Source organism: Erinaceus europaeus, chromosome 6, assembly GCF_950295315.1.
Source record: "Erinaceus europaeus chromosome 6, mEriEur2.1, whole genome shotgun sequence".
Classification (NCBI taxonomy): domain Eukaryota; kingdom Metazoa; phylum Chordata; class Mammalia; order Eulipotyphla; family Erinaceidae; genus Erinaceus; species Erinaceus europaeus.
The window spans coordinates 27,118,671-27,140,589 of NC_080167.1; the positions used below are offsets into that span (position 1 = coordinate 27,118,671).

The 21,919-nt window shown below is 41.4% G+C and overlaps 1 protein-coding gene across 3 annotated transcripts in view; it reads left to right on the top strand.

Annotated features, from left to right (window-relative positions):
• Positions 1 to 3,413: 3,413 nt before the first annotated feature.
• Positions 3,414 to 21,919, top strand: part of LYST (lysosomal trafficking regulator) — a 188,280-nt gene continuing 169,774 nt past the window's right edge. For 2 of the 3 annotated variants that reach the window (XM_016188071.2, XM_060191968.1), the window contains exon 1: positions 3,414 to 3,625. The gene's annotated coding sequence lies outside the window, so the exon portion shown is untranslated. Of the gene's footprint in view, positions 3,626 to 17,971; positions 18,001 to 21,919 lie in introns of those variants that run through there. The other variant, XM_060191966.1, reaches the window with a different exon arrangement.

The window sequence follows — 21,919 nt, forward strand, 5'->3', positions numbered from 1 at the left end:
TTATTTTGCCAACCCTTAGCACCACTTTAATAGCCATTGTTTTAGGCTCCACAGTTATGTTATAATATGAATTGGTTTAGTTGCAATATGTGTCCAGAACACAACATGATTAGCATCAATTTCTTTTTTTTTTATTTACTCCCTTTTGTTGCCCTTGTTGTTTTATTGTTGTAGTTATTATTGATGTCGTTGTTGTTGGATAGGACAGAGAGAAATGGAGAGAGGAGGGGAAGACAGAGAGGGGGAGAGAAAGACAGACACCTGCAGACCTGCTTCACCGCCTGCAGGTGGGGAGCCGGGGGCTCGAACCGGGATCCTGACGCCGGTCCTTGAGCTTAGCGCCACCTGCGCTTAACCCGCTGTGCTACAGCCCGACTCCCTTAGCATCGATTTCTAAGCATAGGAATAATCCTAAAAGTTCTAAGCAAGTACACAATAATCGCTCAATTAGTATTTCTTTTTTAGTTTTTATCTTATTTTTAAATTTTAATAAATATTGATTTACAAAATTATAAGATAACAGGTATAATTCCACACCATTCCTACCACCTGAGTTCTGTATCCCCATTCTCTCCATTGGAAACTACAGTAGTTCTCCCAAGGTTGCAGATATGGCTTGACTATTATTTTTATAACTATATTTTTACATGTTTACCCATATTTTTATGGTCCTAACTTCTTTTCTAAGTGATGCGTACACCTATTATTACTTCTGAATGTACTTCCTTTTTTCCTCTTCTCTCTCCAGGTCCTGATGTAGTTGAAGTTCAGAGCCCTCTGATCATCTTCCCCTAATACTTTCGCCCCCCCTCTGGGAGTATGGACCAAAGTTCTTTATGGGGTACAGAAGGTGGGAGTTCTGGCCTCTGTAATTGCTTCTCTGCTGGGCATGAGCATTGGTAGGTCAAAGCATATCACCAGCCTGTTTCTTTCTTTTTTTAAAAAAAATTTGTTTATTTTTGTAGTTAATACTATTGTTGTTATTGATGTCTTCATTGTTGGATAGGACAGAGAGAAATGGAGAGAGGCGGGGAAGACAGAGAGGGGGAGAGAAAGACAGACACCTGCAGATCTGCTTCACCGCTTGTGAAGCAACTCCTCTGCAGATGGGGAGGCAGGGCTGGAACTGGGATCCTTACTCTGGTCCTTGCACTTTGCACCACGTGCGCTTAACCTGCTGCACTATCGCCTGACTCCCCAGCCTGTTTCTTTCTTTCCCTAGTTGGGTAGGGCTCTGGAGAGGTGAAGTTCCAGGACACATTCGTGGGGTCATCTTCCCAGGGAAGTCAGGATGGAATCATGATAGTGTCAGCATCTTGGTGGTTGAAAGGTGATAAGATATAAGCCAGGACAAAATGATTAGTGAACAGGAACCAAAAAGTAGGAATAGAGTAGATGAGAATAGGGATGATAGGGTGGGAAGAAACTAGGAAGTCTATTTTAGGTATGTTCTAGGGGCCCATGACTTTTATAGTTTTTGACTGATTTGAGAGCTAACATGGAGGTGGACCAAAAATATTGTCTGGGAAGATGGTGTCAGAGTTGAGAATAGGACTAGAAAGTTGGATTAGTGCAGAGAGCAGATCCCAAACTTGAAGAAAGTATATAAATACAATTAAATGTTTACTGTATCAATCTGACCCAGGGACCATATATATTAACATCTTTTCCCCACTGGGCAGTTTTGGCCCCTTTGTTGTATATAAGGAGCCAATACGTGAATGGGTTTAATTCTGGCTTTCTATCCTATTCTATTGGTCTATATGTACATTTTTGTTCTAGCACCACACTGTTTTTTTCATTCCCTTTTGTTGCCCTTGTTTTTTTTTATTGTTGTAGTTATTATTGTTCTTATTGATGTCGTTGTTGTTGGATAAGACAGAGAGGAGGTGAAGACAGAGAGGGGGAGGGAAAGATGGACACCTGCAGACCTGCTTCACCGCTTGTGAAGCGACCCCCCTGCAGGGGGAGACGGGGGCTCAAACCAGGATCCATATGCCAGTGCGCTTAACCTGCAGCACCACTGCCCAACTCCTGCACCACACTGTTTTAACTAGTATTGCTTTGCATTATAACCTGAATTCAGGCATTATGATGCCTCTATTTTTCTTCTTTTTCCACAGGAGTGCTTTTGCTGTTTGTGTTTTTTTTATAGTTTCTCACAAAATTTTGAATAAGTTATTCAATTTCCTTGCTCAATAAATATTTTTTACACATTTGCCATCATTGTTGCTATAAAAAGACATGTATAACACAGACAGAACAGTCTAGTTAATAGTTAAGAGCATCAGCCTGGGTTCAAGTGTTATTGGCACCATTCATAAACAGTGTAACACTGGACAGGTCTCACATTCTTTGTGTATATGTGTATAAAATAGGAGTAAATGCCTACCTGGTAGAAATGTTGTGAGGATTAGATGCAATAATGCTTATAAATTATTAGCCAAGGACTTAATTTAAATGTTAAAGTGGGCGGGGAGGGGGCTGTTGAAATAGCTCACTTGTACAATGCACTGTTTTACCATGTACATGACCCAGGTTTGAATCTGTCCACCACTACACTGAGGGAAGCTTCAATGCTGTGGCCTCCTGCATGCCTTTCCTCTCTCTCTCTCTCTCTCTCTCTGCCTAAAAAAAATTGAGATAAGAATATACATAGATGCACATAAGCTTGTTCATAAAAACATTAATTCAGAAATCCATCACAACCATTGGATTAAAAAGTAATGGTACTAATTATTTTAAAAAAGTTTTAATAACAGCAGAAAGAAAAAAAAAGCTACACTATCACTTTGGTGAAGGTCTGTAGCCAGATGGTGAGTGGCAGGGTCATATTCTGGTGTTTTGTTCAATTCTGTGTCCTTCAAAAACTGCAGAACCCTCAAATCCTGGGTAATGACAATGCTCCGGGTGGCAAACCCAGGCCTTCTCCCCTCTGCAGAATAAGATCGATGACTCATAGAAGCGACCAAGAAATCACTAACTGGAAATCCGTGCTGCAGCTACACTGCAAAGGAATTGAACATATTTGCCAAATTCACCATGTGACCCAAATGTGGCCGCCTGCCAAAGAGCCAGAGGGAGAGAAGGCCACTTACCTTCCTGGCAACATTGTGATTTTCCAAGGCCCCTCACAGAATTGCAAAAGGAGTTTAGGGTTTACAAGAAGCAATTCCAGAGATGATTCAGCTTTGATGAGAGTGGCTGTAGTATCAGAGTTTGGTGCACTGCCTCTTTCAGCAGTCTATCCATTCTTCCTTGGGGAAGTTGTACTCTGTGGCTCTCGTGATGTATGAAGTTGTTGCTGTCACCATCTGCTCCTGTGTTTTTTTTCTGGTGACGTCAGGGAAGGCAGCAATATATGCCTTTGGTTTCTAATGGGGTTTTAGGCTGTTTGGCTCAACTGTGGATGTTTCTACAATGCCAGGAAAACGATCCTAACCCAAGGCAGCTGAACAGAATCCAGAAGGTAACTGCAAACAGGAGACTCAAGAGTGCTTCACAGCTTGGAGGAGACCAGCTTCATTGCAGCTTACAGAGTGGTAGATGTTTGCTAATTAGCCTTCAGCGAAGATGCCTACCGAGTGATCACAGAAGGGAAGAATGCCTTACTATCATGAAGAACGTAACCCCTGTGTGTGTTTATTAATATGTTGTTGAGACTTCCCTGTGGCAGCTAGAAGTTGAGTAGATTTGGTGTGCAGTCTGGTTATAGGCTGAAACCTTTACCACCACAGAGAGAGGTGATTAGCAAGTGTATTATATTTCTAGCAGCCCTGGTGTTTTCAGGAGCTGGTTCCTATATGTACAGCACGCTCAAAAGGTCAAATACTGCAGAAAGGAAAGAGAATGAAGGTGGTCCTCTGGCATGGGTTGAATTGAGATTCCCACTGGAGAGATACTGGCTTTGTTTCTTGGATGCCAGTAAACTGAGCTTGTTGGGGTCATGAAGTAGTTGCAAGGACTTGGTGAATGATGATGAGCTCCTGTGGCATGTTACCAGACAAGGTGTATCAAACCCACTATATCCAAAATGCTCTAATTCTTTCTCATCTCTCCCTACTAGTTATCACTCTAGTCACCCAGCCTGTATTAAACTCCTGATCTGTTGTCTCAAAATCCCATCTTAATCTCCTATTTTAGAGACTAGAGATGGTCTGGTCTAGATTTAGGTAATCCAGGACTGGGGTGAAGGGTTATGAGGGCATAAATAAGAAATTCCATGGCTGGGAGTGTAGGAGAAAAGGAAGTCTATAAATGAGATCTAAGGGAAGAGCTGGAATGCCTTTCAGGTAGGAAGAAAGCTGAGGATAATGTGGGAGCCAGCAGTTTAGAAATTGGGAGGTAAGAACCAGTCTAAGTAGTGTCAAATTTCAGAGGAGTTTTGAGTTCAGAGGATGTGGGTGGATCAGTCCTGGTTGAGAGGCATCACAAGTGAAGGCATAGACAACTCCATCTACTCCAAAACCAGTAGCCAGAGAGCTGTCCTCACTTCATGAGCCTTCTCATTCCTTACCTCTTTTTGGTTCACATTGGTTCGCAACCATCATCATCATCTTCCATCTGCAAAATGTTCTCCCTACACCCAGTTGAAACTCTAACCAGTAATCACTCACTCAGCAAGACACTCACTCAGCATTACCTGTCCCTTAGTTCCTGGAAACCATCATTTCACAGAAAGTTTGTCTGCAAATTCTAGGTACCTCACACATGTACAATCATCCAGTGTATGCCCTTGCAGTTGACTTGTTGCCTCTAGCATGTCTACAAGGTTGTTCCGTATAGTATAATGTGCCAGAGCTTCCTTTCTTAAGGTTTAATAATACTACATTTTATGGACACACTGCATTGTTTCCACTATTTTGATTACTGTGAACAATGTTTTCATAAACACCAGTGTTACAGAGATCTCTTTGGTTCCATGCTTTTATCTCTTTTAAAAATATTTTAATATGGGGATCAGGTGGTAGCGCCTTGGGTTAAGCGCACGTGGCACAAAGCACAAGGACTGGAGTAAGCATCCTGGTATGGTAGGAGCCCCCGGCTCCCCCCACCTGCGGGGGGGGGGTCTCTTCACAGGCGGTGAAGCAGGTCTGCAAGTGTCTTTCTCTCCCCCTCTCTGTCTCTCCTCCTCTCTTGATTTCTCTCTGTCCTATCCAACAACGACGACATCAATAACGACAACTAATAACTACAACAACAATAAAACAACAAGGGCAACAAAAGGGGGAGAAGCAAATTAGGGCTCGGGTAGTAGCGCAGCGGGTTAAGTGCACGTCAGTGATGCAAAGCGCAAGGACTAGCCTAAGGATCCCGGTTCAAGCTCCCGGCTCCCCACCTGCAGGTGGGTCGCTTCACAAGCCGTGAAGCAGGTCTGCAAGTGTCTGTCTTTCTCTTCCCCTCCCCTCACTGTCTTCCCCTCCCCTCTCCATTTCTCTCTGTCCTATCCAACAATGACAACAACAATAATAACAAAGCAATAAAACAACAAGGGCAACAAAAGGTAATAAATAAATAAATGTTTTTTTAAGGTAAATTTAAAAATTATATATATATATATATATATATTTGCCTCCAAGGTTATCGATGAGGCTTGGCATTATGAATCCACTGCTCCTGGAGGCCACTTTTCCCATTTTGTTGCTCTTGTTACCCTTGTTCTTGTCATTATTATTATTGTTGTCATTGCTGTTATTGTTGTTGGATAGGACAGAGAGAAATCCAGAGAGGAGAGAGGAGGGGAGACAAAGAGGGCGAGAGAAAGACAGACACCTGCAGACCTGCTTCATCACCTGTGAAGCGAACCCCCTGCCAGTGGGGAGCCGGGCTCGAACTCGGATCCTTCTGTGGGTCATTGTGCTTTGTGCCATGTGCTCTTAACCCGCTGCGCTACAGCCCGACCCCCGTTGTTGTTATTGTTATTGTTGTCATTGCTGTCGTTGTTGGATAGAACAGAGAAATCGAGAGAGGAGGAGAAGACAGAGAGGGGATGAGAAAGATAGATAATCTGCAGACATGCTTCACCGCTTTAATGGCATCTTTCACACTTATTCCCAGGCATCTAGTTAAGAAGCCAGTAAAAAGAGGTGTCAATTAGTGGCACATAAGATAAATGCTGTTGACACTCAACCACTTCCCGCTATATGCTTCTCCTTGACTAAGGCAGTCCCCAGTGACCAAGAATTTATCTTATCTTCAAATATAGCTATTATATGCTTACATGATTTTTTCAGGCTTCAGAATCCCTCCACACACACATACTTGCTAAAAAAAAAAAAATCTCCAGTGATGGTCTAGTACCATTTCTCTTTATTAAGAATCAGCCATGGTAGGTGGTATACTCATTACCTGACAGCTGCCTCCAATGTGCTAAGAACTCATTGGGCTGCCTGAGAGCAAGCACAGGGTTAAAAGTCAAGTTGCCAGCAATTAGCAGAAGCACAGTTGCCAGTAAATGCCATGTTGTCTGCATCCCATCAGGAAACTCTTGCTCTCTATTAGACTTAATTATCAGTCAGCAGCTGAGTTCCAGAAATGATGCGATAGGTGGAGCAGAAAACATGTCAGGAGACGTTAACGTGAGGGGTGAGTGGCCTTTACAGCACATTTCCTGGGGGATTCTATTATTTTAATTAGGTGGCTTCCAACCCTTGGCTGATGCTTTTAATGTCTGAAGCCAAAATGTGTGTATTATGAACAGTAAAGACAGAAACAGGGCTAGCATCATTATTTCTGATATCTGATACTTAGGGAGCCTGTGTCTGATAATGATGGTGAGGGAGGGTGGAACAGAAAGGGGAATGTCTTCCAGAAACTATATGGCACTCATGAGAAACTGAGTCAAGCAGTGTCTTGCATATTGGCCACAAAGTCCATCCCTGTGACCATAGTCACTTTTCACAAACCACTTTTTTTCCCCTTGTGCATGAAGACATTGCACTTTTGTAAGCCCAGTTCCTAGTATCTAGTTTCCATCCAGTTGAAGTCTGCGTTCACCTGTTCCTGTGCTGTTGGGTTTTGCCTGGGGGATCAGGCCCTGTAGGGGGATAGGTTGGGAGGGGGGGGGTTTCTGAACTGTAAAGCAGTGCCACCAGTGTCTCTCTTTCTCTCTCCTTCTCTACCCCCTTTCTCTATCAATTTATCAATTTCTCTCTGTCTCAGTCCAATAAATAAATAAAATATTAAAACAAAATTTAAATGCCTTTAAAATTTGATGCCTTTAAAATATCAGGAGCTAAAGAAGTATCTAGGAGGCTGATAGCAAATTTGGTTGCCAGATAGCTTTTGCAATCAATCACCTTTTACCTTCTGCAATCCAAATTGTATTGTTAGATAAGCATTTGTGTCAGAATCCTCCCCAGGATACTCTTCATTCACACATACAAACCAAACCCCAAGGAGGTCCCACCAGGATCCCTGAACTCCCAATAGCTGAATTCTAGAGGCGAGCATGGCTTAGGCATAACATAGGATCCACTACATTTAGTATTCAGTTCTGATTCCAAATTTGACAGCTCTGTGCTTCTCAAACTTGTTTACATAATGGAGTGGGGAAATGATTATGTAATTTTTATGATTTTACAATTTCTCTTTACATAAGACAGTACTTTATTAACAAACAGGATGTGATGACACAACTGACACAACTGAGTGCACATAGATATTTACTATTCTGATTCTAGGACTCTTTCTTTCTCTGTGTTTTCTTTGATTCTTTTCTTTTAAAAAATATTTATTTATTTATTTATTGCCTTTTGTTGCTCTTGTTTTATTGTTGTAATTATTATTGTTGTTGTTTTGATGTAGTCATTGTCGGATAGGACAGAGAGAAATGGAGAAAGGAGGGGAAGACAGAGAGGAGGAGAGAAAGATAGACACCTGCAGACCTGATTCACCGATTCTGAAGCAATCCCCCTGCAGGTGGGGAGCTGGGGGCTTGAACCGCTATCCTTATGCCGGTCCTTGTGCTTTGCGCCATGTGTGCTTAACCAGCTGCGCTACCGTTGGACTCCTTTCTTTGTTTCTTTTTCTTATTTTTTTAAACATTTTTTTCTTCATTTTAAAATTTTTATTTGTTTATTTTATTGGATAGGACAGAGAGAAATTGAGAGGGGGGAGAGAAAGAAGGACACCTGCAGACCTGCTTCATCACTTGTGAAGCTTTCCCTCTCCAAGTGGGGACTAGGGGCTTGAACCCAGGCAATGTGGGCACTTAATCAGCCACCATCCAGCTCCTTCTTTTTGCTTTGTATTCCATTAGTGTTATCACTAGAGTTTGGTGCTGCAGGGGTTCATTCCCTGTGCTCATTTCCCCTTTTTTCTTTTTGGTCAAGGGTGAGAGACAGAGATAGACAGAAAGACACCTGCAACACTGCTCCACCTCTTTATTTTTATTTATTTATTTTTTTACTTTATTTATTCCCTTTTGTTGCCCTTGTTGTTTTATTGTTGTAGTTATTATTGTTGTTGTCTTCGTTGTTGGATAGGACAGAGAGAAATGGAGAGAGGAGGGGAAGACAGAGAGGGGGAGAGAAAGATAGACACCTGCAGACCTGCTTCACCGCCTGTGAAGCGACTCCCCTGCAGGTGGGGAGCCGGGGTTCAAACCGGGATCCTTATGCCAGTCCTTGTGCTTTGCGCCACCTGCGCTTAACCCGCTGCGCTACAGCCCAACTCCCTTTTTTTTTAAAAGGAGACATTAACAAACCATAGGATAAGAGGGGTACAACTCCATACAATTCCCACCACCAGATCTCCGTATCCCATCCTCTCCCCTGATAGCTTTCCTATTCTTTAACCCTTTGGGAGTATGGACCCAAGGTCATTGTGGGTTGCAGAAGGTAGAAGGTCTAGCTCTATAATTGCTTCCCTGCTGAACATGGGTGTTGACTGGTCAATCCATACTCCCAGCCTGGCTCTCTCTTTCCCTAGTAGGGTGGGGTTCTGGGGAAGCAGAGCTCCAGGACACATTGGTAGAGTTGTCTGTCCAGGGAAGTCTGGTGGGCATCATGGTATCATCTGGAACCTGGTGGCTAAAAAAAGAGTTAACATATAGAACCAAACAAATTGTTGACCAATCATGGACCTAAAGGCTGGAATAGTGCTGATGAAGAGTTGGGGGTAGGGTGTGGAGTCCTCCATTTTGTAGATAGCTAGTAGGCATTTTTTAGTTATATTTCAAAGGGGCTGTGGCTATACTGTTTTTTTTTTTTTTTCTCTGAGCCTGAAATCTGATATGTAGGTGGATCCAAGTTATTGTCTGGGTTGGTGATGTCATGGCTGGAAAAAGGACCAGAAAGCTGGATCAGGGAATAGAGTAACTCCCTAATATGGGAAAGGGGTATAAATATTGTTGACTATAAACCCCATTGATATGATTTGGTCTGGGGCCCATATTCAGCTTAGGAGCCTATGTGACTTCTGCATCCCTATAGATCTGAGCTCACATTCTGTGGTCATGAGTAGGAACATTCCAAGCTGCCCCAATATAGACCCATCTTCCTCAGGTGTAGCATAGAGTATGTTGTCCATCCTCCCTTCAGAGGATGGAACATTCTCTACCACTATTGATCCAAGTTGAGGGTAAGGTCTTATGGGGGGCCCACAAAGGGTTTTTTTTGTTGTTCCTGATAGAGATGACCTGTAACAGTGGAGAGAGGGATTTATTTGAGGTCTAGGCCCATCATGTCTGTTTGGGAATCTCAGGTCTCCCTGAATAGGGCCCCAGCTGATGGGGTAGCCTTATAGTGACTAAAGAGTCATCATTAAAGTATGCCAGTCTCTTGCCCTTATTCACTGCTGCACCTCTTAAGAAGCTTGCACTCTGTAAGCAGGGACCAGAGGCTTGAACCTCGGTCTTCAAGCACAGTAAGAGCACACTTTACTGAATAAGACACTACCCTGCCTCTCCAGATAATTCAGAATTATTTAAATAAAACCTTCCAAAGTATAACAGGATACATAATCTCAAACAAATGCTGACCATGTGACTATCAATCATAGATAATTCCTTCTGCTAATATGGCCCAGGGAGTGGCACAGCAGGCAGAGAATTCATTCTGCTATTTTCATTCCTCTGTGTCAGTCTTCTAATTTATTCATGAGAATTTATGAAACAGCTACTCTGTCTGACACTTGGAAACAAGCAAAATAAAAGCTAAATAAAATAACAGAAGCACACCCACACAAAATACCACTGGAACCCCCTCCCAACTTAGTAAACTCAAGGTACAATGGAGAAGTCACTCAAACGACAGTGTAACAATATTTACTGGGAGGGAGGACAGGTAGGTATGTGAAATTGTGTTCTGGATTGTCTACCATGCTTTGAGATATTTTTTTAGGATATTATAGTGAAAATGAATAATTTAGTTTGAATACAGACTTATGAATATCAAAAGAACTATCCTTTATATACATTCAGTCTTATGCTGGTGAAAGATAAAGATGAATAGAGTTATCAAAGAAGCTGGGCAGAACATGGTTCCTCCCATCTCACAAGGGAGCAACAGTCTGGCTTAGGATATATCTCTTGGTGTCTGTTCTTTGTTAAAACAGACAACACCAGTCACTCTGTAGAGTCATCATAATCTGTTTACTATAGTTATGATACAATGAATTAACTAATAGCCACACAGTAGGCCCCAAATAAGATATTTACTTGTTTCACGTGAGTTTTATATTAATTTTTTTGGTGTTCTTTAACAAGGGATTGGATATTTTAAGGAGAGTGGAATGTGGTTTATCTTAAAATGATCAGAATGAAACAGGGATAAAATATCTATCTTAGGGGCATAGTGGTGGTGGCACACGAAGTTGAACACACACCATGTGCAAGGACCTGGGATTCAAGCTTCTGGCCTCCATCTACAGAAGGAAGTTTCACAGGTTCTGAAGCAGTACTGAGATTGGTCTCTCTAATGCCTCCCTCTCTAATGCCGCCTCCCCTCTTAACTTTTCTTTATCCTAGCAAATAAAAAGTAAAAGTTTAAAACAAAAATTACCTTCAGGAGGAGTGAATTTGTCATGCTAGCATCAAGCCCCAGTGATAGCTCGATGACAAGAATATATTCGACATATACTTGGAGAAAAAAGGAAAATCTTAGTCATTTTTACTCATCTTCTTCCTATCATGACTCTCGCACACCCTGAAATGTGGTCTGCATTCTTTTCTGTTTTGGATCTTCAAGGTACCGTTATGTTATTTCCTTTCCTAGAATAGTGGATTTTAACTTTCATGAGCTTATAAACCACCTGTAGCGGCTATTCCTACTCTTGCATTTAATCAAGCAACATTCTGTTGGATTAGTCTGTGGATAAGTTGAACCATTTGTGCTCTCAATTTTCTGGATATCAAGATATCCAATATCAAGAATTTAGAGACTTCTTATAATTTTTAAAACCTGCTTTGAGCCTCTGGGTTCCTGAGTTTTTAAATAGAAATGGTAACAGATGTGTATTTCTAATTATAATGTTTCTTAACTTCTTTTTTATTTCTTAGCTGTTGTGAAGGACAGACCTAAGTTTATGCTTCCAAAATAAAGAGGTCATGTAGGTTATAGTTTTCATTTAATCATAAGCTTGTTGACCACAGTTCAACAAGTTCCTGAGAACTGAGACAGATGAATACCAATTATTAAAGTTAGAAATGACAAGTAAATCATTTGCCTTAGAGTTAAGTTCCTAGTAATAATCTCAAGCCTCTCTTTTTATCAACGATGTTGATAAATAATAATAGGTAGTTATAACAATAATAATAATAGTTATAATAATAGGTGGGGGGGCAGAAGATGGCTCACCTAGTAGAGTGTATACTATATCGTGTATAATGACCTGGGTTCCAGCCCCTAGACATCACATCACATGGGAGCAGCTGCACGGGAGGAGCTTCATAAACAGTGGAGCAGTGCTGTGCTGCTTCTTTTTCTCTCTTCCTTCCTATCATTCTATCTCTGTCTTTCATGCTCTATCTTAAATAAATAGATAGATAGATAGATAGATAGATAAATGAGAACAACTAAAAGTCCAGAACTAGCAGTGAAATTGTACAGGAGCTCTAATGATAACTCTGACAACAAAACAAATAAATGAGTATATATTTATACATCTATATACCTACATGCCTATATTTATGTTTAAATATGTAGACATGGAGCATACACACACACACACACACACACGAAAGGCTTGTAAGCATGTATATTAATTTGTAGAGATTGTCTCCTTGATGATAGAATTTATTTTCTACAATGTATATTTACTTTAACATTTGAATTTATTACCACTATATCATTTTCACTTCTCAACAGAAAAGCAGTTTGAAATTTTAAATGAAAAAAAGCTTATGAGAATTAATGACACTGAAACCCACAATTATCTACATATGAAAGTAGGGCACTATAACACATTTAGCAGGAAGTTTCCACATCAAAGAAGGGAAATTTAGGCTTCTTTTTTTTTTTTTAACACTTTAGGTGGTTGTAAAGATATCTCACAAAATATTTTTGACATTTAATACTCTTTTAAAGTATCCAAACTTTGTGAGGTTTAAAATACTGCCAAGAAATCAGTAGATATATATCTATATTATTAGATAATATTATATATATCATTAAAATATATTAAATCTTAAATACTATATTATTTAATATTAAATAATGTATTTTTAAAATATATAGATATAATATATATTATTAAAGTTTAAACTGAAATTCTGCACAAAGGAATAGATATTTCTAAACAACTTAATAAGACATTAATTATGAACTGGCTTCACCAATAGTTTTAAAGTTCTACGAAACTAACTTCATACATTTATACCTTTTTAATATCACAATTACTAGTCTGTAGTGAAATGTGAGTCATCTATGCACTGATGACCTATGAAACGTTACTGAAATGACAGCCCTGTGCCTACTTTACCACTTCTCAAATCCCTTTGTGCTTCAGTACAGTGGAGTGGGCATTAAAGTTGTCACACTTCATCTGAAGCAATAATTAAAGTCACATTTGAATTTAAACATAAATTTATCTTTAAACAATTAATTTATTTATTTAGTTATCACTGGGCTTCAAATATATATATGGAGAGAGAAAGAGAGAGAGAGAGAAGAGAAGAGAAGAGAAGAGAAGGGAAGAGAAGAGAAGAGAAGAGGAGAGAGAAAGAGTGGGGGAGAGAGAGGAAGAAGGAAATGGTACCACAATGCCAATGATTTCTCCAATGCAGTGAGGGCTAGCCTGGGTCAGTTCATGGTAAAGCAGACACACTATCCAAATGAGGTATTTTGCCCATCCTAAAGAAAAACATCTTTGTTCTTTTTTAAAACAAAAAAAAATATTTAGCAATTCATTTAATAAATATCTACTCTTGGGTTGTTGAAAAAGTCATGATGCACTTTTGGTAGAAAAAAAAATGTCATGACTTTTCTTTCTTTCTTTCTTTCTTTCTTTGTCCAGGGTTATCACTGGGGCTGGGTGCCAACACTACAAATTCATGACTCCTGGTGGCCATTTTTTCCATTTTATTGGCTAGGATAGAGAGAAATTGAGAGAGGAGGGGGAAATAGAGAAGGAATGAGAAAGACACCTACAGACCTGGTTTGCTACGAAGTGTCCCCCTGCAGGTGGAGAGCTGCGAACTTGAACCAGGATCCTCACATAGGTCCTTGTACTTAGTCCTATGTGCATTGAACCAGGTGTGCTGCCTCCTGGCTCCCTGTCATGACTTTTCCAACAAATCAATATATGCTTACTATTCCTGACACTTGGAGGATACATGGTAAAAAGAACAAAGGCTTTGTGGAATTTAATCTAAATGGGGAAACAATAAAAATTATAACAATGAATGAGCAAACCATATAGTATGTTCAAAGTTGAAGGGTGCAATAAAATAAATGGTGCTTCAAATCACATCATGCAGCTTCTCCTCACCAACCCCCAAGGGACCTAGAACCTGTGTGTGCCTTAATAAAAAAATTTTAGGGGGATGTATTAGTTGACTAGGACTGCCATATTAAAAATAATTCAGACTGGGAAACTTAAGCTATAGAAGCTATTTTTCTCATAGTTTTAAAGGCTGAATTCCAGGATCATGGTACCAGTACAGACGGTTTCTTATATGTCCACTCTTCCCAGCTCACAGAGAGCTGCCTTTATTTCTTATTATTTTTAATAGCTATTTTTATTATCTTTATTTATCAGATAGAAACAGGCAGAAATTGAGAGGAAGGGAGGGGGGAAGGAAGAGAGAGAGAGAGAAAGAGAGAGAGAAAGAGAGAGAGAAAGAGAGAGCCACCTACAACCCTACTTCACCACTTGTGAAGCTTTCCCCATACAGGTGGGGACTGGGGAGCTTGAACCCAGGTCACTGTGCATTATAATGTGTGTGCTTAACCAGGTGTGCCACCAACTGGATCCCAACAGCTGCCTTTTCACTGTGTCCTCACATAGCCTCTCCTTTGCATTCATGGAAAGCTCTGGTGTGCATCCTCTTCCTATAAAAGCACTAATCCTATTGGATGATAACCCCAACCATATGAGCTCATTAAATCTTAAAGGCTCTATCTGCAGAAAGAGGGGAAAAATGTAGGTTAGGGCTTCAATATATGAAATTGGTGATGGAGGAGGGAAGACCACTTCGATCCATAGCAGAGAGCATTCGGGATTGAGATACACCCTCAAGCATGGAACCCAGGGCAAAATCCCCTTTTGAGTCAATTTAAAAGGTAGAATTCACTAAGAACTTGAAGTCTGAGCAAAATCACGAAGGTGACTAAGGAGCTATACATGTGGGTATGTAGAGGAAAAAGCTTTTTCGGCAGAGGAAAACAGTCAGTGCAAAGATCTTAAAGGAGGATTTGTTTGAAATGTTTGGTAAACAGTAAGGAAGCCAGAATGTCTGTAGGGCTGGGAGATTGTAAAAAGACAGGGTTATGGCAAGCCAGATTGTGGAGAGCTCTGTAGACCACTGTAAGAACTTTGATTTTGGCATGTGAGTGAAATGAGTAGTTAGGGCAGGTTTGTTTGTTTGTAGAAAGCATGTAATATAAAGTTACTTTTTTTTTTTGAGGAATACTAATTATGTGCATACATTAGGTAGCTAGTCTAAAACCTTTATTCTATAATCTTCTTTTAGGATAAATTTTTTTGAAGAATTCTCCATTTACAGTTTTCCAGTGTAACAGAAAAATAAGTAGGGGCTTCCTTATATGTGCCTGTTACATTTTTTTTCCTTCTGCATGTACTTGATTCCAACTTTTAAAAATTATTATTATTCATTTGAGGGCTCTGTGTGTGGAACTGGGGCTTTACACATGCATGATTCCATCATTCCAGGCCACTTTTTTCATTCAGAGAGGGACAGAGAAATGGGGAGATACCACAACACTGAAGCTTCTTCTGTTGGCATAGCACCTTCCATGTGGTTCTGGGACCTATATCTTGGATTACACACCTACCTGTTAAGCTATCTCTCTAGCCTTGAAACTCCACTAACCCAGACTTATTTATTTATTTATTTTGAGAGAGAAAGAGAGAGAGAGAATCATAGTATCACTTTAGTATACATAATGCTTAGGATTAAGCCTGAGGCCTGCTTGAGAGCCCAATGCTTTCTCTGCTGTGCCAACATCTGGGTTGCCTGAAATCTTTTAAATTAAATTTTATCTAATAAGTATAATTAATGTCTATATTACAAAATACTCTTGGACAAAAGAAATGCAGCAGTAGCTTGGCTAAAAATACTTTATGACTCAGATATACAGAGAAAAGAACATTCACAAATGGCATTACTTTGTACATCTTACAAATAAATAATGCTTTTAAGGCCAATTATATGCCATTGACATATAAACTCTCTTTCATTTCTTTAGGCTTTAGTGAAATCATGCTTGTCTACTATCTTGCATTTAAGAAAAAAAGAAACTGGGCTTTCCTTGTTGTTGTTGTCACTGGAGCCTCACCACTCTGAGTTAAAATTTTAGATAGAGACAGAGGGAAAGAAGAAAAGAGACCACACAGCACCAGAGCTTCCCCCATGTGGTGGGAACTAGCCTTGAATCTGGATTATGAGCAAGAGGCTTGTTACTTAATATTACTTTACTTCTTTTGACCATTTGTGTGGGGGGGGAGGTGTTTTTGAAATAGCATGTGAACATTTATGAGTAAACAGAAGTAGGTTTAATTCTAGGTAAAACTGTGGAAAGAAAAAGTCAAAGTAGCTTCTTCTTTCTCTTGAGTACAGGGAAATCCACCAAAGTATCTCCAGCATTAGTAAGATGCTCATTATATATCTTGAATGAGTGATGATTTCCCTAAGGCACCATTTTCACTCTTCTGTTAGGTCCATCACTTGCTCTATCTTCAGCTGCTCAACCCTGGAGTATGTGCAGCTTGCTACCAGAAGTGGGCAACCTCTGTCCAAAGACCTTCAGCTAATGGTTTGATTTTAGTCATCGGTGGGGAGATATTTTTAATGAGAAATTTTCTCTGACAGTCCTCTTAGCTACATCACTGGGCTTTGTCACTGGGTAATATGAAAGTTTGAGGTATTTCACGTTGCATAGCATATACTGCCTTAGGATATACTATCCTGAATTATTTGTTGATTTCTATGCAAATATCACTGGATTGATGACTCTAAAGTATTTCTATCCAAAAAAACACCATTTATAGTTTGTACTGTTAGGGAGTTTTGAACCCTAGATCCTCAAACCTCATAATAAGGCTGTTTCTCAAGAAACACTGTCAGGGACTGCGTGGAGAGGAGGAGTATCCTCTAAAATGGTCAACTGCCAGCAGCAACAGCCTGTGTTGTGGACCCTGTAGTGAGTGATGCAGCCTATTAAAAACCAAAAATTTTACCTTAGTAAAATTTAAAGGTCTTACTTTTATGAACATCCAATCTAGCAGACGGAAAGGAGCACCAAGGAACGGTACAAATGGGAGACAGAAGTGAGTGGTTAACAGGAATGTTACAGTAGCAATGTTAATTGGTTGTAATTGAGTCATTTTCCTCTCGAGGACTGGGGGGTCCATTAGGCAGATTACCACACTAGTGGTGATTTCTGATTGTTCATTCCTGAGGCTGAAACTTAATTTTCATGTTGGTAACACAAAACTCCGTGTAAATGACTCTATTTTGATCCCGTTGTCTCCACTTTAACAAACCCCAAACATCTGCATTATTTTAGGCCTGTTGTTTCATTTTTAACAAACTAAAACACTCTTGGCTCTCTGGCTCCCACCTTATGCTGCCATTTTCAAGACAGAAGGTACCCACAGTACACAAATGTGTTTGGAAAAGGCTGAACTGAGCAAGACATTTTTGCGCTGGATTATTATGATTTTACAGTGACTTCGTAAACCTCTTCATGTTTCTTGAAAGAGCTTACAATAAACTTGGCAAATTATATTTCCCACACACCCCTAGGGAAGCTAGAGTCACCTTGAGGATAAAACCCTCTTCCCCAAATTCCTCCCATATTCTATGCCTACTCTCCGGAGTCATAGAAAAAGGACAGAGTTCAAATTGAATCAGATGGTGATACTGCGCATATGTCGAATGCTTTTCATGCGGTGCTCGTGGCAACTCCCTGGTCCAGAAGCAGATAGTTTTAACCTAATAGCTGGGATAGCTAGCAAACCAGACAGGTTTCACCAAGGAACCCTACGGCCCAAGGCCCCACGGCTGAGACCGCCCCCTCCTTCCCCCATTGGATCGGCGACTCTATACGTCACGTCTGCGACGCCAGTACCACCCTACCAGTTGAGGGTGGGGCTAGAGACGCCGGAGGTACGCATGCGCAGGGGAGCGGGTCTGTCCCTGACGTGGGGGGGTGCGGGGGGGCGGGAGGGGGTGGTGTTCCCGGTTTCCCGGGTTACCTGAGGGGGCGGGGGTGGGGAGTTCGCGGCGACTGTAGCCGCGGCTCGGACTCTGGATTCTCCCGGTGAGGGGGAGTGCACGGCGACGGCGGCGGCGGCGACGGCGGTGGGTCCTGGAAGGTAAAGGCGGCTGCCGGGCGCTGAGGATGCCAGTGGAGGGCTTGGGGTCCAGGAGCCTGTCTGTGGCCTGGAGGGAGGCGGCTTGCGGTGGCGGCGGTCGTCCGGGTCTCAGGGTCGTTGCGGGGCTGAGGGTGCGGTGGAGTCCGGCCGCGCGCCGCCCGGTGCTTCCTCGTCCTCCGGGGCTTCGGGACGTCTCCCCGCCGCGCCGGGTCCGCCTTGGACAGCGTCTGAGCTCGGGCCAGCGCGCTGCACGGCCTTTCTGGACCTTTTCCCCGGACACTAACTTCAGTTGCCAGCCCCGGGGGTGGAGGGAGGTGTCTGGCGGCGATTTGCTGCGATCCGGGTTGTTTTTTTATCACCCGGTGCTCGTGCGCTCCCTGCACGCCCGCCGGCCGCGCCAGACTGTCAGGTTGACGGCGGGAGTTGACAGTTTCCGCGCCGCCACCTTGCGGGTCGCCCCTGCGCGCCAGCCCAGAGGTTGTAGTCCCACCTGTTATCTACACCCCGACCCCCACCCGACCCCCGAGGCTTTTCTCTTGCCCAGGACACTTTGCCCTGGAGAGACTCTCTCTCCCTAGCGGATCTTCAGAGCCATCTGCCATCTGTTCCGGGCATCGTTGGAGCCTGGCGGAGCTGTCCCTTCCCCTTTGGTGACATTAAACTGTGTGGGAAATAAACAGCCCAGGAAGACCCTTGAGACCATTGCAGGGAGCTCAGGGGTGAAGGGACAAAAGCACAGAGAAAGGCTCTTAGAACCGCTTCCTAGCCCCGATTCTAACCATCGTGCTCCCTGTGTGCCCGGCGGGCCATGCACGCCCGCGATAGCGCTAGGCGGTCAGGTTTGAGCACATAGAAAATGCTAAAGGAGTTGAATCTTAGTCTGTCTGTCAGGCGAAATGGGACCAATCTTTCCGTAAGGACTGATTTAAGCTTGCAATTTTCCTAAGATTTCTAATAGATTGATAGGACAAACTGTTTTTTTTTCCCTTCCGGATGATTTTTAGCTATTCTTTTTCTGTTACTTTAAACTTCCACACCCAGAAACCTTATTAGGTGTCAACTCTGAGGTGGGTTTTTTTTTTTTGGGGGGGGTGTATCTATTTTACAGAACGTTTCTTTTTTCATTGATAGCCCTTCGCTGACATCCAGATTGTTAATGTAAAGATTGCAGAATTTGGAGAAGGAAGGACACAGGGAAGAGCTACTATAGCTTAGATTATATCACTTATTTTGCATGAAAGTAAGTTGTGAATGATAAGGTTCTGTGTAAATTTGGTAAATATCTATTAAACACATACTGTGTGCCAGTTTTCTAGATGGAGCTTCCATGAGGTGGGGGCGTTCAGATAATAAAGGAATAAAATATGTGCTATGCCTGGTGTTCAGGGCTGTAGAGTATAAGTAGGGGTGAGGGAAGATGGGGAATGGGGAGGGAGTTGCTGTTTTGAGGAGAGGTAGTCAGGGAAAGCCTGTAGAAGATGACATTTGAGCCCAAGATCAGGAGGAAGTGAAAAGGCGATCAGGGTACCCCTGAGGGGCCGGCAGAGTGGTCAAACAGAAGCAAAGACACTTGCAAAACCTTCAAAGCAGGAGTGTACTGGGAATGGGTGAGGAGAGCAGACACAGGCTGGATTGACTGTGAGTTAAGTAAAAGTAACAGAAGTTAAGTCAGACAGGCATGTGGGAATAGGAAGTCAGGTTGGACTGGCCTCTAAGCCTTTGTAAGGATGTGGGCTTCCAAACTGAGTGGAAAAAAAGAAAGAAAGAAAACATTATTCTTTTCTTTGAATAAAGAAGGGGTTTAATGATATACCTTTTGAAAGGTTCCCTCTGATGGCCAGGTAGAGAACATATTTTGTTTGAGGAGAGGCAGGGGTTAAGAAGGAACAGAATCAGGGGTACCAGCTCTAGTAGGTAATCTTGCCACAATCCAGGCCTGTAAGTAAGAGATGGGAAAGATGGGGTAGCTTGGTCCAGAGTGGAACTGGTAGAATAGCAGAATTCTGGACAAATTTCAGGTAGTGCCCAAAAAAAAAAAAAAAAAAGACAGGAGAAAATTTTCCCTGAACAAGTAGAAAGATGGGGTAGGTAATTACTGAGACAAAAGTAGTGGTGTGGTGGGGGTAGGTCAGGCACTGGCAAGAGGATAATAAAATGAAACATCTGACTAGATAGTATTAGTTGTAGAAACTGATGATGTTATTTATGTTATCTCAATAATAACAGGGGTTTAGTAGTAATATCTCCCATAAACTATCGGTTTTTATGCTTGTTTCCTTGCTAGTTTTAAGATCAGTTTTGTTGTTTCCCTAGTCCTTTTTTTCTTTACCAAATATAGTTTTGGTTTTTTACTTTCTTAAAAATGTATTTATTTACTTATTTTGGATAGAGACAGAAAGAACTTGAGAGGGAAGGGGGAGATAGAGAAGAAGGAGGGAGGGAGGAACCTGCAGTTCCCTTCTTCAGGTGGAACCTGGGGGCTTGAACTGGAGCCCAGGTGCATTACTGGTCAGCCCCTTAGTTTTTGTTTTTATTTGCTTGTAGTCAGAGCATCTGTTTATTTCAGTTGCAGTGAAAATTGAGCAGTGTGAAATTAGAATACCTTTTGAGTTTGTTTCTCTACTTAGCTTGAACACCTTCATCTAGCTAGTCTTTATCTGAATAGTGTTTAGATGACAGTTTAAATTTTAAAAATATGTTCTTTAAGCCTTGAGGATCTTGTAATCAAATACGACTTCACTTGGCCATTTGAGAAATTATAATGGAAATCATCTATTTTTCATGCTTTACCAGTTAGTCACTTATACACAGGAATTGTCTTCATTCTTCTGTTTCATTAAAGATGGCTTGAAGTGAAAGTAGGAGTGGAACATTATCCCATTCTTTCATTCTAGTTTCCTTGGCTGACCTAATAAACAAATTGACATAAATCAGAGTACAGGAGAATAAATTTAATTTCAGCATGAGGGAGCCCAAACTTAGGAGATTCAAGGGCGAGTCTGGCAAGTGTGACTTACATTCCCTCCTGAGCTTAGAATGGAATAGAGACCTGGGCTTTCAACGGTGCAGGAGGGTAATTCACACGATGATAAGGTTTGATGTTTGGTCATTAAACGTTTACTCTGCCATATTGATAAGTCTTTTAGATAGAAAGGCATTTCTTGTAATAGCCCTCTTTTCTGGAACTGGTTTCCTATGAAGATTCTTTCACGTGGTTAAGGAGAGGCAGTTTTTGTTTGTTTGTTTTTCTTAGTGTGATGGGTCTTGATTGCTTTCATTTCAAAACATTCCACAGGCCAAAGTAGGACAGAAAGGAGAGACATCACCTTTCCCTTGTGTTACCAAGATCACATGTAAGACAAAGCATATGCCCTCCCCATTGACTTATCTTTCCAGCCCTAAGCCAATATTTTTAAAATGTAGTTTAAACACAGCATATTCTAAAACTACATAGACAGATATGTGATATTTAGAACTGTGAACTGATGATCTTGGAGTCAGTGAACACACCATATTCTCTGATATACTATGTTCTTTCCCTGTTGCTTTTCACTGTTGTAAACCTGTAAACCTCTTAATTCTCCTGGCCTTGTTTTATAGTAATTGAGAAAGATCGCATACATTTGGGGATTCTGAGTGCTTTCCAGGTTTAATTGAAGAGCAAAAATCATATCTAATAGTTTGGAAAAGTTATTTTTGTATGAGGAGTGAATTCAGGACTTTGCACATATGTAATGCCACTAAGGTGCATTTCTGATAGAACTTTTGTTATGATCTTTATAGAGACATGGAAAGGGGGAGGGGAAAGAGACATTAAAATGCAGCTTCACCGTCAATTGTTTTTCATCACTTTTATCCTTGCTGCTGTCCATGGTGCTCCCATGTGGTACCACAGGTCAAATGTAACACCTCACATATG